General features: G+C 38.0%; 1 long non-coding RNA gene across 1 annotated transcript; it reads left to right on the top strand.

Annotated features, from left to right (window-relative positions):
* Nucleotides 1-5987: 5987 nt before the first annotated feature.
* Nucleotides 5988-9320, top strand: LOC119250727 (uncharacterized). Its single transcript, XR_005126412.2, has 4 exons — nt 5988-6083; nt 6852-6980; nt 7723-7818; nt 9307-9320. It is a non-coding gene; the product is annotated as an uncharacterized LOC119250727 (long non-coding RNA).
* The last annotated feature ends 3226 nt before the right edge of the window (nt 9321-12546 follow it).

The raw sequence follows: 12546 nt of genomic DNA, 5'->3' as shown, positions 1-12546 counted from the left end.
GGGTTGCAATGGTTGATCAGGAGGCATAGAGATTCTCGAGGTTGCAAAGTTATGAATTACTGCCAGAACCTCCTGGATGTGTTTCACATATTGTGTGATCCGGCAATCTTGAGCTATTTCCGGACTGGCTTTCAGAACTGAGGCCTGGAAGGGTCTTCCGAACACAATTTCAAAGGGGCTTAATTGTAGCCCACTTCCAGGTGCCACTCTTATGCGGAGGAGGGCAAGGGATAGTACCTGGTTCCAACGAAGCTGTGTTTCTTGGCACAGTTTTGCCAAGGTTTTCTTTAAGGTGTGGTTCATTTTCTCCGTTTGTCCAGAAGACTGCGGTCTCCATGCAGCATGCAATTTCCAGTTGATCTGTAACACACTGCTTACTGCATGAGTAACATCAGAGACAAATGCCGGCCCATTATCACTCTGGATAGAATCCGGCAACCCAAAGCGAGGAATTATCTCCTTCAGCAGCTGTTTTGCAACCTCGGAAGCTTTTTCCGTCTTTGTGGGAAATGCTTCCACCCATCCCGAGAACGTATCCACAAAAAACCAACAGGTATTTGAAATTGCCTGTTGTTCTAGGCATTTGTGTAAAGTCCACCTGCCAGTCCTCAAAAGGGCACTTGCCTCGATATTGAACCCCAATGGCTTTAGGGTGGGAGTCAGTCTTGGGGTTATTCCTGGCACATAGTTGACAACCTCGGGTGATCCGTTGTGCTATTCTATGCAAATATGGTCCCTTCAAATATGGGCGCACAGTTTCTAATAAGGCATCTCTCCCATAGTGGGATCCTTCGTGAAGATGTTTTAGCACCGGATATACCAGGGCCTCCGGGAGAATCACGCCAAAGAGATGCTGACCAGTAACAGCAACACAGTGTCCCAATGCATAGGACAAATTAGAAAACAAGCAGCAGGGAGAAGAAAAATTGCAAGTAAGCAAGCACGTCCCCAGGGAAAAGACACACCACAAAAAGACAACCAAACACCAAAAGGCAACAACAGTGACTAAGAGGAACTTATGAGTCTTCCCTATAGAGAATTTAAAGTTGTCATGATTAAAAAACTGAAAGAAATTGAAAAGGATATGGGAAAAATAATCAACAGTATGGGAAAAATAATCAATGACCAGGGCCTCCCCTGGTGGTGCAGGCAGTTGAGTGCAGCTCTGTGAAGCTGTCCACAGCCTCTGCAGCACGTATTCAATCCTGGCCAGGCAGCGAGGGTCCCACATGTTGTGGCAGACCTCTCCTGTCATGCCCGCTGCTCCCCTCAGCAGTGTATTTTGTCAGTTTGCCTGTTCTGTTCCCCACTCTGTCTCTGGTGAATCCTCTCACCCTCCCGTGAATCTGGCCTGTATCCCATTTCTTATATAAATAAATAAATAAATCTTTAAAAGAAAGTAATCAACGACCAGAAGAATGAAATTGAGTCCCTAAAAAGGGAAATGAAAGAAATGCAGAATGCAGGCGATCAAAAGATTAATGGAGGAGCGCAAAAACTCTGGGAAAAGCAGTGAAAGCAGAATAGATGAAATGGAAGAAAGAATAAGTACTCTCGAAGACATAAATAAAAGGAACCAAAACAGAAAAGAGAAGTATAAAGGAAAAAGAATGAAGAAAGACTTTGGGAACTATATGACTCCATAGGAAATACAATATAGGTCCAATATAAGAGTTATAGGAATCCCAGAAGGAGAGGAGAGAGACATAGGAACAGAGTAAATATTCAAGGAAATAATTGAAGAGAACTTCCAAATATGAAGAATAAGCTGAAAATAGACATTCAAAAAACAAAAAAAAGAACACCAAACTTCCATGAGGAAAGGAAAAATACAGCAAGACACATAATAGTAAAGTTCCCAGGAATCCAAGACGAGGAAAAAATAATGAAGCTGACAAGAGGGAAGAAACAGATAGCATACAAAGGAAAACCAATCAGGCTGACATCAGACTTTTCCAAAGAAACACTACAGGCAAGGAGAGAGTGGAGGGACATAGTCCACAAACTCTAAGACAACAAATGCCAACCAAGAATACTCTATGCCACAAAGCTTTCCTTTCTCTATGAAGAAAGAATAAGGACCTTCTCAGACAAACAGAAACTTCAGAATTTCATTCCAACTAAATTCCATTCCAAAAAATACTGCAAGGAGTCCTAAAGCCAGAACCAAAAGAGGGATGAAAAAGAACAAAACTAGACCCCTCCAAAATATAATTAATTTTAAAATAAATAAATAAAACCAGAGAAAAGACAAACAAATGGCAAATACAGACACTAATATACCAATATTAACTCTAAATGTAAATGGACAAAACTCTTCAATAAAAAGACACAGAGTTGCAGTGTGGATTAAGAAACAAAACCCAACTTTTGCTGTCTCCAGGAAACACATTTGACTACAAAAGTTAAAAGTAGACTGAAAGTAGGGCCTCCCCGGAGGCACAGCGGTTGAGCTCTGGGTTGCAAAGCTGCCCACAGCCTCTGCAGCACCAGTTCTATCCTCGGCCTCTGGGCAAGGGTCCCACATTGCGCGCAGACCTCTCCTGCCACCTGCTGCTCTCCTCAGCAGTGTACTTCTTTGGTCTGCCTGTTCTGTTCCCTGCTCTGGCTCTGGTGAATTCTCTCACCCTCCCACACTTCTGACTGTACCCAGAGCTTGTATAAATAAATAAATAAATCTTAAAAAAAAAGTAGACTGAAAGTAAAAGGATGGAAAACAATCCTACAAGCAAATGGACCAAAAAAGAAGAGAGGAGAATCAAGCATTATTTCCAATAACTGTAGGTATCTACTGGTGAGCAAGAACTTCTGTCATAGACAACAATTTTAATAATAACAAAAATATGACCACATTCAGAGATTTGGTTACAGCATAGAAGACTTTTTGATTCTAAAAAATCATAATTTTTCAGTTAAAGAGGCCAGTAAATGAACAATAAGTAAAGCTAATACTGTTGAGAACTGAATTAGTAACTGGTGTTTACATGTAAGAAATTCCTCAGAACATAAAATACAAAAATTGGAAACCATGAAGATAAAAGATACGCAGTCGAAATAATGTAGAGACAGCAGACAAAGCATGTAGGATTTCTAGGAAAAAAAAGAAACAGATGGAGGAGAGAGAACAGTTAAAGAAATAGTTTAAGCTTCTCTGGATTAAAGATGACTTGAATCTGCAGTTTGAATGAATTGCCAACTACCAGTCAGAATTACAGATATAAGTGATTAAAATCCTTGTATTTTAAAAATACAGGGAAGCTTCTACATCAAAACAAAAAATTATGAAGGAGAAGAAATGAGTAGCACTTTTCATCTGTGTAACTCTAGAAAATAACTACAGCCTGCTTTCAGAAAAGCATTACAATCCAATAATCTTTTATCTGGTAAATATATTTTTCTTACTGATAAGTTAACTTATTTTGCAGATAATGCAAGAATGAATTTAGTATCCTCGATGTAAATACGCTTGTAAGATATTCTAAACAAGTACTGTGTAAATCATAACTGGAAACAAAGAGGAAACAGCGGTGAGGAATGATTATTACATTATATATGACTAAAGTTAAATGATGTGTATTTGTTTTCTGTTGCTTTGTACCGAGTTACTACTAATTTATGGATTTGAACAACAAACATTTATTATCCCATGGTTTTCATTGGTCAGGAACTCAGACAAAAGTTAGCTGGGTCCTGTGTTCTAGGGATATCAAAAGCTGCAATCAAAAGTGTCAGCTAGGACTGTGATGGCATTTGAGGCTCCAGATCCTCTTCATGTGATTAAGGGAAGAAAAGGAATAATCATTGATCAAACCAATAAAAGTTAGGAGAAAGAAAAATCATTAATATAAGATAATTAAGAAATATAAAGTAAAATGGAAGAACTAAAAGGAAGCATATTGTTACACTATGTGTATTAAGTTCCTTTAATATGATAGAAACTATCAGATTTGGTTAAATAATACAAATCAAACTACATATTTATACTATGCTCTTAAAACAAGTTTTTAAATGAAAGATCATCAAAGAATTAAGTAGGTATACCAGAAGAAAATAGTAGTGTAATTTAAGTATTAAACAAGGTAGAAATTTTTCCCCAACCCGCCCCCAAGCAAAGTAGAATTTAAGATTAAAATAAAAGTGTAGGGCCTCCCCGGTGGTGCAGCGGTTGAGCACTGGGCTGCGAAGCTGCCTGCAGCCTCTGCAGCACCTGTTCCATCCCTTGCCACTGGAGAGGGTCCCACATAGTGCAACAGACCTCTCCTGCCGTGCCCGCTGCTCCCTTCGGCAGCATACTTCGTCAATCTGCCTGTTCTGCTCCCCGCTCTGGCTCTGGTGAATTCTCTCACCCTCCTGAGCTTCTGACTGTACCCAGTGTGCGTATAAATAAATAAATAAATCTTTAAAAAAAATAATAAAATAAAATGAAAATGTAGGATAAAGAAAGGACATGTAATGGTAAAGTGAACAATTTATGAAGAAGATGTAAAAAATGTGCAAACCAACCTAGCAGCTAAATAAGAGAAAGTGAGGAGTTTTTTTTTTTATTTAGATAATACAGTTAGACTGGGAGGTTTTATTTTATGTGTGTGTGTGTTGTGTCACTTTAAAAATTTTTTTTATATCTTTTTTTTTTCCTCCTTTCTGTTGGTTGGAGAGTGCCGACTTTGTGGGTGTGGGTGGGTAGCAGGGTTCTGAGCTTTCCTCCCTTCTAGACCTCTTTTATGGCAACTTTCTTCTTTGGGCAGTTTGCCAGAGTCGCCCGTTTATCTTCCGTGTCCCAGTTCTCTCAGGGACCTGCTGTTTTTCCTCCCTATTAACTTTTTTTTATGGGAGGTCTTACTGGCAGCGTTTCCTCGCCACCATGTTGATGAGGTCTCAAGACTCTTTGTTGTTCATTTTCAAACAATATTTGCTTCCACCCACCCCCTCAGGTGCAGTCCCTATGGAATTTCCTTCCCCAATGTACCCCTGCACCATCACCTCAGTCCCCTGTTCTCCTCCCTCCCTCCTTCTGATCCCTCTCCCTCCTCCTCCCCTACAGTATGTCTCTGATTTATAATTGTCTGTTTTTGCTTTGTTGTGTTTTGTGCTGTTATTATTTTTTTTACACCGATGTCTTATTTGGTTCCCTTATATTCCTGCTATAAGTGAAACCATCCGATATTTTTCTTTTTCCTTCTGGCTTATTTCACTGACCATAATTACTTCTAGCTCCATCCATGTTACTGCAAATGGCATGAGTTTATCTTTTTTTTGGTTGCTGAATAATATTCCATTGTGTATATATACCACATCTTCTTGATCCATAGACTGGAATGTTTTAAAAACACATTTTCAGAATTAGACATCTCTTGCAAATAAAAAAAAATAGATAAGAACATAAGAATTTAATTAGATAGCCAACAGACTCAACTGGTATGTAGAACTTTGTGTTATTGTGATACAGTGAGTGGGTTATGTGTATGTATACACATGGACACATGTATACATAACCTTTTAAATTACAAATAAACTCTTGTGAGTACCTAGATGGTTTTCAGTTTGATTTTTGTTTTCTGTTTCTATTCGAAGCACTACTACTGAGAATGTGTTATTGTACCTATCTATGGCTTTGCCCATTTTTTGTGTACATTTTTGCAAATTCATTTTCTCAAAATGAAATTTCTGAGTCAAAGAGTTTAACAGGTATTATCAAATTGTCTGCAATTAGTTTCAATTTCTACCTATGGTATATGACAGTACCTGTGTGCCTTTAACATCATTAATCCTGGGTATCATTGAGTTTTCAAGTCTTTTCCAAACTAGCAGCCTATTTTGTTGTTGACATTTCCTTACATATTAGCATAAATGTTTTAAAATGGTTTTAGTGTTTTGTCTAGAAGTATTAGCATTTAGGAGGTAATATAATCTTTTCAATGCAAAGCATCATCCAACTAAACATTTATATATATACATTTTTGTCTCTTATATTTTTACAGTATTGCCATCCAACACACCAAATGTTTGCAGGACCAAGAGAATACGAATGAAGCCTTTGGAATACTGGCGAGGGGAACGCATAGATTATCAAGGAAGGCCGTCAGGTAAAATTCAATTTATGCTTTAATGTCTGACAGTAAAAAATAATAATTGCAGTTTACTTATGTATGTTATATGCCAGCTAAGCCTACATATCTACATACATTTTGTTATTTAATCATTCCCCCCAAATGTGACAGGAATAAACGATTTTGTTTGAGTACTGTACTCTAGAGACAAAGTTAGAGATATCTCTTAGTAGCAATTTGAGGTGAGTGCGTGACTTTATAGAACTTTATGAACTATTTCCTTACTAGCCACCAGGTTTCTAATTGAACAAAATGAAATATTAGATCAGAACATAAGAAAATTATAAATGGTAAAGGTTAAGTATTCCCTTTTTATTCTTATTTCATCTTTTTCTACATAAATGGTAAAGGTTGGGCACAAAAGTATTGTGAGTGTTACCTTAAAGTTGTTTCCTTTCTTAAAGAATATAGCTAAGTCAAAGAACTAAACTCACATGTGGACTACTATAAATAATTCATTGCTGGCCTTGTGTGTTTTTTTTTTTTTTAAATTGCCAGGTGTGACTATTGATTTTACACAACTGAAGACATTCAGTCATGTTTCATCAGTGCTTCTAGATTTAGAATAAAAGACATTTACATGAAATAGGTTGGTAGTATGTGTTATTTGAATTGTTAACTATAGAATATAGTAATAGTAATGTTTTCTTTGGTACTTTGAAAGGAAATGTGTTATATTTAGAGTTTTGTTTCTCACTTTTCATTTTCTCAGATATGAAATTTTGCCATTTTTGTTAATTTCAGGGGGCTTTGTGATTGGTGGAATACTATCCCCAGACGCAGTATCATCTAAAAGGAAGGCAAAAGGAAACATGGAAAAAGTCAACAAAATTGTTAATAGAAAAAGGATCTGTCTTGATAATGATAAAAGAAGTATGAACTTATTCCTGAAAGTAACTTTTAGATTTTCTTTTAAGTGACAGTACTTTGAAAAGTAGCACTTTGAAAATTTTGAAATTTATCTCTAAAAACTCAGATGTGGTACTATAGGGTAAAAATGACCACCTTTCCCCCACAAATTTTGAAATAAAATTTGAAATTCTTTTAAAAAAATCATTAATGACATAGTATAAATAATTTCTTCATAAGCAAACCACACAAACAAAACTCCTTTTCTGTCCCCAAGCTGTGGTTAAAATTGACATTTTAATGAATTTTTCTAAAGTGTAGTACATGCTATCAGAGAATATGCAGAACAGTCATTTAACTTCTTGATGATGCAGGAGTTCAAGAGTTGTTATGTTTTGGGCCTCCCCTGGTGGCACAGCCGTTGAGCGCTGGGTTGCGAGGCTGCCTGCAGCCTCTGCAGTGCCAGTTCGATCCCTGGCCACCGGCGAGGGTCACACACACACACACACACACACACAAAAAAAAAAAAAAAAAAAAACAAGAGTTGTTATGTTTTAATAGGCTTATAGAAAATGTGTTTAGGATGTATGCTTCTATAGTAAATCATTGTGGTTTTTGAACTTTTATCAAAGTGGTCATTTTTAAATAGGACTATACCTCTGCTTATTTTCTGCTACGACTTGTCCATTATTGTATATCATACTAGTTTTTCTTCAGTGGAAAAGAATTTTAAGTAGTTTGTATTTCAATGATACTTCTTTTGCAGATAATAAATTAGCGATAAATCTGAATATACCTCTGGGAGATCCTTTGCAACCAACGAGGGTAAAGGACCCAGAAACAAGAGAGATTATTCTTATGGGTAAGATAAAGGATGGTATTGAAAATGTTTAGTTTAAAAAACAAAGGACAAAAACTTGATTTGTTGACTGACTTTTATCTACTTTCCATCTCTTGCTCCATTTATTTCAGAGCAAAAATCCAGTAGAATGTCTAATGCTAATAAGCAGCCTGTGTGAGGGCTGTTCTGGTGGAGCACTGATGGCAAGTAATCTCCAGGGACACAGAACACCATGAATTTGTCCTTTGAACTACAAGTACCATTGTCAAGACTGTTAACTCCTACAGTGGTGTTCAGGAGGTCACATTGAGACAAGCCATTTATGGGGAATTGTAGCAAACAGACTCAGGATATACTCTTATTTTGATCCTAGGCAGGGATTGTAGATAGTATTAAGACAGCCTTCCAGGTCTTGGAATGCCAGTAATGATACCTGGTAGGTGAAACCTTTGGGGAGCATGACTAACACAACAATCAGTCAAACAAATAACAGGCTTAAACCTAAGGCCTACAGAGGGTTCTGGAAGGTGCCCGTTATATTTAGTAGGTTTTAAACATTCAGTGTCTGGAGACTGTGGGAGTTCCCAAGGGTTTGACTAATGTGTGGTGGGGATAAGTGACATTCCACTAGGCAATATTTATATATTTGAAATACATAAATGCTTCAACAACTTACTTCTTTATTCAATTATTTGGCAATAGAGGTAGAAGTACAGAGAATTTTATTTAGTGTAATATTAATAGCATCACCATACTGCACCAGGTTTGAAAAATTGTGTTGTTAGGCGTTCATTACTTTTTGTCTGTTTTTGAGCCTCTATTCTCTATATTCTATAATGTGTAGGATTACTAACATTCCTGAGTAGCCAAGGAAACAGTGTCAGAAGCTACTGATAGATAAGAATATTAGTTACAGATTTGGAAAGGTTTGTAAGTAAAAGGGAAATTCAAAAGTAAGATAGTAATTTGTGAGTAACAGAATTCTGTTTACTGAGTACCTTTACCTGATAAGTAAATACCTTGTTATTTAATAATCTGTCAATCAATTACAAAAGAATAGTGGCATAATGATTAAGAGTTATGATAAACTTTTTAAAGATATGGAATTCTTATCTCTTTATTTTATTTTCCAACCTTCCTATAATAGAAATAATAATTACTGCCATTAATATTAATAGCTAAGACCTACCTAATGTTTACTTTGTGCCAGTGTCTTAAATATCTCACACCTGTAACTCATATGAAATATGAACTTTCTTTTTTTAATCTCATTGTATAGCAAAGAAAATGGAGAGAGACAGACAGACATTGATAACTTACCTAAATTCATAGAGCTTGTAAGGCAGAGGGAGGATTTGTCCTCTGGCATTCTGTCTCCAGAGTCAATTAACTTAATCACTTCTGTCTAAGACAGGTTTACATCTAGTCGTAACTATTATATGTGTGTGTGTATTGTTGCATCACTATTTTTTGTATTTATTTTTACTTTATATTTATTTTTTCCCTTAGATCTTGTAAGGCCATGAGATACTTACCAATTTTTTGTTGCGCGTGGTGAACTGAAAGTATATAAAACACTGGATACACCCTTTTTTTCTACTGGAAAATTGACATTAGGACCACATGAAGAAAAGGGAAAGCAGCATGTTCGCTCAGATATATTGGTAAGTGTATTTCTCCATATATTTATCTTTTTGATATTGGTGCAAGTCTGATTTATTGAACTTGATGAAGCATAAAGTGCTGTTTCCCAAAAAATATTACTACAGTGCTCAGAATTTTTTTTTAATTTGTTAATCTATTGAGAGTTAATCAATCTGTGCTTACTTAAAAGTTGTTCTGTGCATAGCAGTGTATCCTTGAGATTCAGAACTTTGATTCAGATGTCTTTAGAACAAAAATCTTAGTGTATAGGTTTGTAAACAATCGTTAAAATTTTAAAGCTTGAGGGGATTTATAGTGATTAAATCTAAATCTCGTTCTCCATCATGCAGTTTAGCAATAATGAGGTGAAAAGAATTCACAATCTTGTAATTAGCAGCAGACTGGGCACTGGAAGCTAGTTGCTTGAAAAAGTACTCAACAGTATATTATCGTATATAGCAAAATTGCTGGCCTAAGTTATCTCTGTGTTTCTCTCTTTCTCTCTCTCTCTTTTTTTTTTAGATTTATTTATTTATGTATACAAGAACTAGAGTTCAGGCTAGAGGTGTGGGGGGTGAGAGGATTCACCAGAGACGGAGTGGGGAGCAGAACAGTGTATTTCAGGCAGATTGACTGAAATACACTGCTGAGGGAGCAGCAGGTGGGTTAAGAGAAGTTCGCTGCGCCTGTGGGTAGTTCCCTGGCAGGGGATCGAACTTGTGCTGTGGTGGCTGCAGATAGCTTCATAGGTTGCGTCCTAACCCCTTGCACCACCAGGAAGGCCCTGTGTTTCTCTCTTTAGAGATTCACCCCCTTGCAACTTTTATGTGACATGTGTATGTATGTATATATTAGATATTCATGCTAGTTCATTATTGTATATTTCAAAAACCTTGTTAGTAAAATGTGTGCAAAGTGGGGAGGCTTGTGTTTAGAGAGCCAAACTGAATAAATAAGGAAAAAACATAGAAATACATGCTACAGTATCTTTTCTCTAAAGTTGATATAAATTTTGTTGTTGTTGGGCCTCCCCTGGTGGCTCAGGCGGTTGAGCGATGCGCTGTGAGGCTGTCGGCAGCCTCTGCAGCACCGATTCCATCCCAGCCAGCCGGCGAGGGTCCCACATGGCGCGGCAAACCTCTCCTGTCTTCCCGCTGCTCCCCTCAGTAGTGAATTTCGTCAGTCTGCCTGTTCTGTTCCCCGCTCTGTCTCTGGTGAATCCTTTCTCCCTCCCACGCATCTGACCTGTACCCTGGTTCTTATAAAAAATAAATCTTTAAAAAATTTTTTTGTTGTTGTTGTTTTATTAAATTATAAGGGTTCTTGGTCTCCCTCATGGCCTAGGTGTTAAGTCTCAGCACTATCACCACTACAGCCTGACTTCCATCCCCGGCCAGGGAACTAACCCACTTATACCTCTCCTGTCTCACTTGCTGCTCCACTTAGAAGTTTATTACAGTAAATCCACTCTGTCTCTTGTGTACCCTCTCAGTCCCAGCACTTCTGGCCTTCACCCCAGTTCTTCTACACAAAAAATATATAAATTATAAGAGTTCTTTTAGAGCTTTTTTTTCAAACACTTCTTTCCCATTTAGGAAATCGGTATGTCATAGTGGTTAAGAACATGAATTCCGGAATCAAATTAGTTCAAATCCAACTTTTCCATTTCTATCATGACCTTAGAAAGTCACACCCTTAGTGCCCTGCCTTGTCTTCTTCATCTCTGAAAAACTAATATCTATAATTACTTAGTACCCATCTCACTGGTATATATATACATCGAATGAATAAAAATAAAGTGCTCAGAACATTGGCTGGCCTAGAGCAAGTGCTATTATAAATGCTAGCTGCATTGTGGTAGTTTAGGCTCGTTTCACAAAGTGGTTTAAAAAAAAGGGAAGTAGGAGGAAGGCGAATTCTCTGAAGCAAAGAAAAAAAAAAAACCCAATGGCTGAATCTCAAAATTTGAATTTTGAAGTTTAAAAGCCTTGCAGTTTTTATTTAGTTGCCTTCCCAAAACCAGATTATTTGCAGGATTCTGCTATCTATGTATAAAACGTAAAATTTGCCATGTTTGATTATGGAAGTCTGTATGACTGAAGAGATTTATCTTCTCTTATTTTATTACTCTTGGTACTTGTGTAAATGCATGACTTTTTTGTCTTTTTTTAAGATTTATTTTTATATTTTATACAAGAACCAGGGTACAGGGCCTCCCCAATGGCACAGCGGTTGAGCGCTGGGCTGTGAAGCTGCCCGTAGCCTTTACAGCACCTATTCGATCCCCAGCCACCAGCAAGGTTCCCACATGACGTGCAGACCTCTCCTGCCACGTCTGCTCCTCCCCTCAGCAGTGTATTTCATCAGTCTGTCTGTCTGGCTCTGGTGAATTCTCTCACCCTCCCGTGCTTCTGACTGTACCCAGTGCTTGAATAAATAAATAAACAAATAAACAAACAAATAAATAAATAAATCTTTAAAAAAAAAAAAGAACTGGGGTACAGACCAGATGCATGGGAGGGTGAGAGGATTCACTAGAGACAGAGCAGGGAACAGAACAGGCAGACTGACGAAACACACTGCTGAGGGGAGCATCGGGTGAGACAGGAGAGGTCTGCCGTGCCGTGTGGGACCCTCCCAAGCTGGTCGGGATCGAATCAGCACTGCAGGCTGTGGACAGCTTCACAGCATGGCACTCAACCGCCTGTGCCACCAGGGGAGGCCCTTGTCTTTTTTTTTTAAGATTTATTTTTTTATTTATACAAGGACTAGGATACAGGCCAGAGGCACAGGAGGGTAAGAGGATTCACCAGAGAAAGAGTGGGGAGCAGAACAGGCAGATGGACCAAAGACACTGCTGAAGGGAGGAGCGGGCGACAGGAGAGGTCTGCCGTGTCATGTGGGTATCTCCCTGGCCAGCCAGGAATCGAACCAGCGCTGCAGAGGCTGCGGACAGCTTTACAGCACTGCACTTAACCGGCGGTGCCACTGGGGAGGCCCCGTTTTTTGTCTTTTTGTTCTTTCTTTGACTCATTAGTCAAATTGGGTAGTCTGGTGTCCTAAACTTGGAATCATTAAAGAGAGGTCCATAAAAACCTAGCCATT

This window comes from Talpa occidentalis, unplaced genomic scaffold (assembly GCF_014898055.3).
Source record: "Talpa occidentalis isolate TD23 unplaced genomic scaffold, MPIMG_talOcc4v2.1 talOcc4.18, whole genome shotgun sequence".
NCBI classification, from domain to species: Eukaryota; Metazoa; Chordata; class Mammalia; order Eulipotyphla; family Talpidae; genus Talpa; species Talpa occidentalis.
Note: the sequence above shows the minus strand (reverse complement) of the source record. Positions and strands in the feature narration are given on the sequence as shown.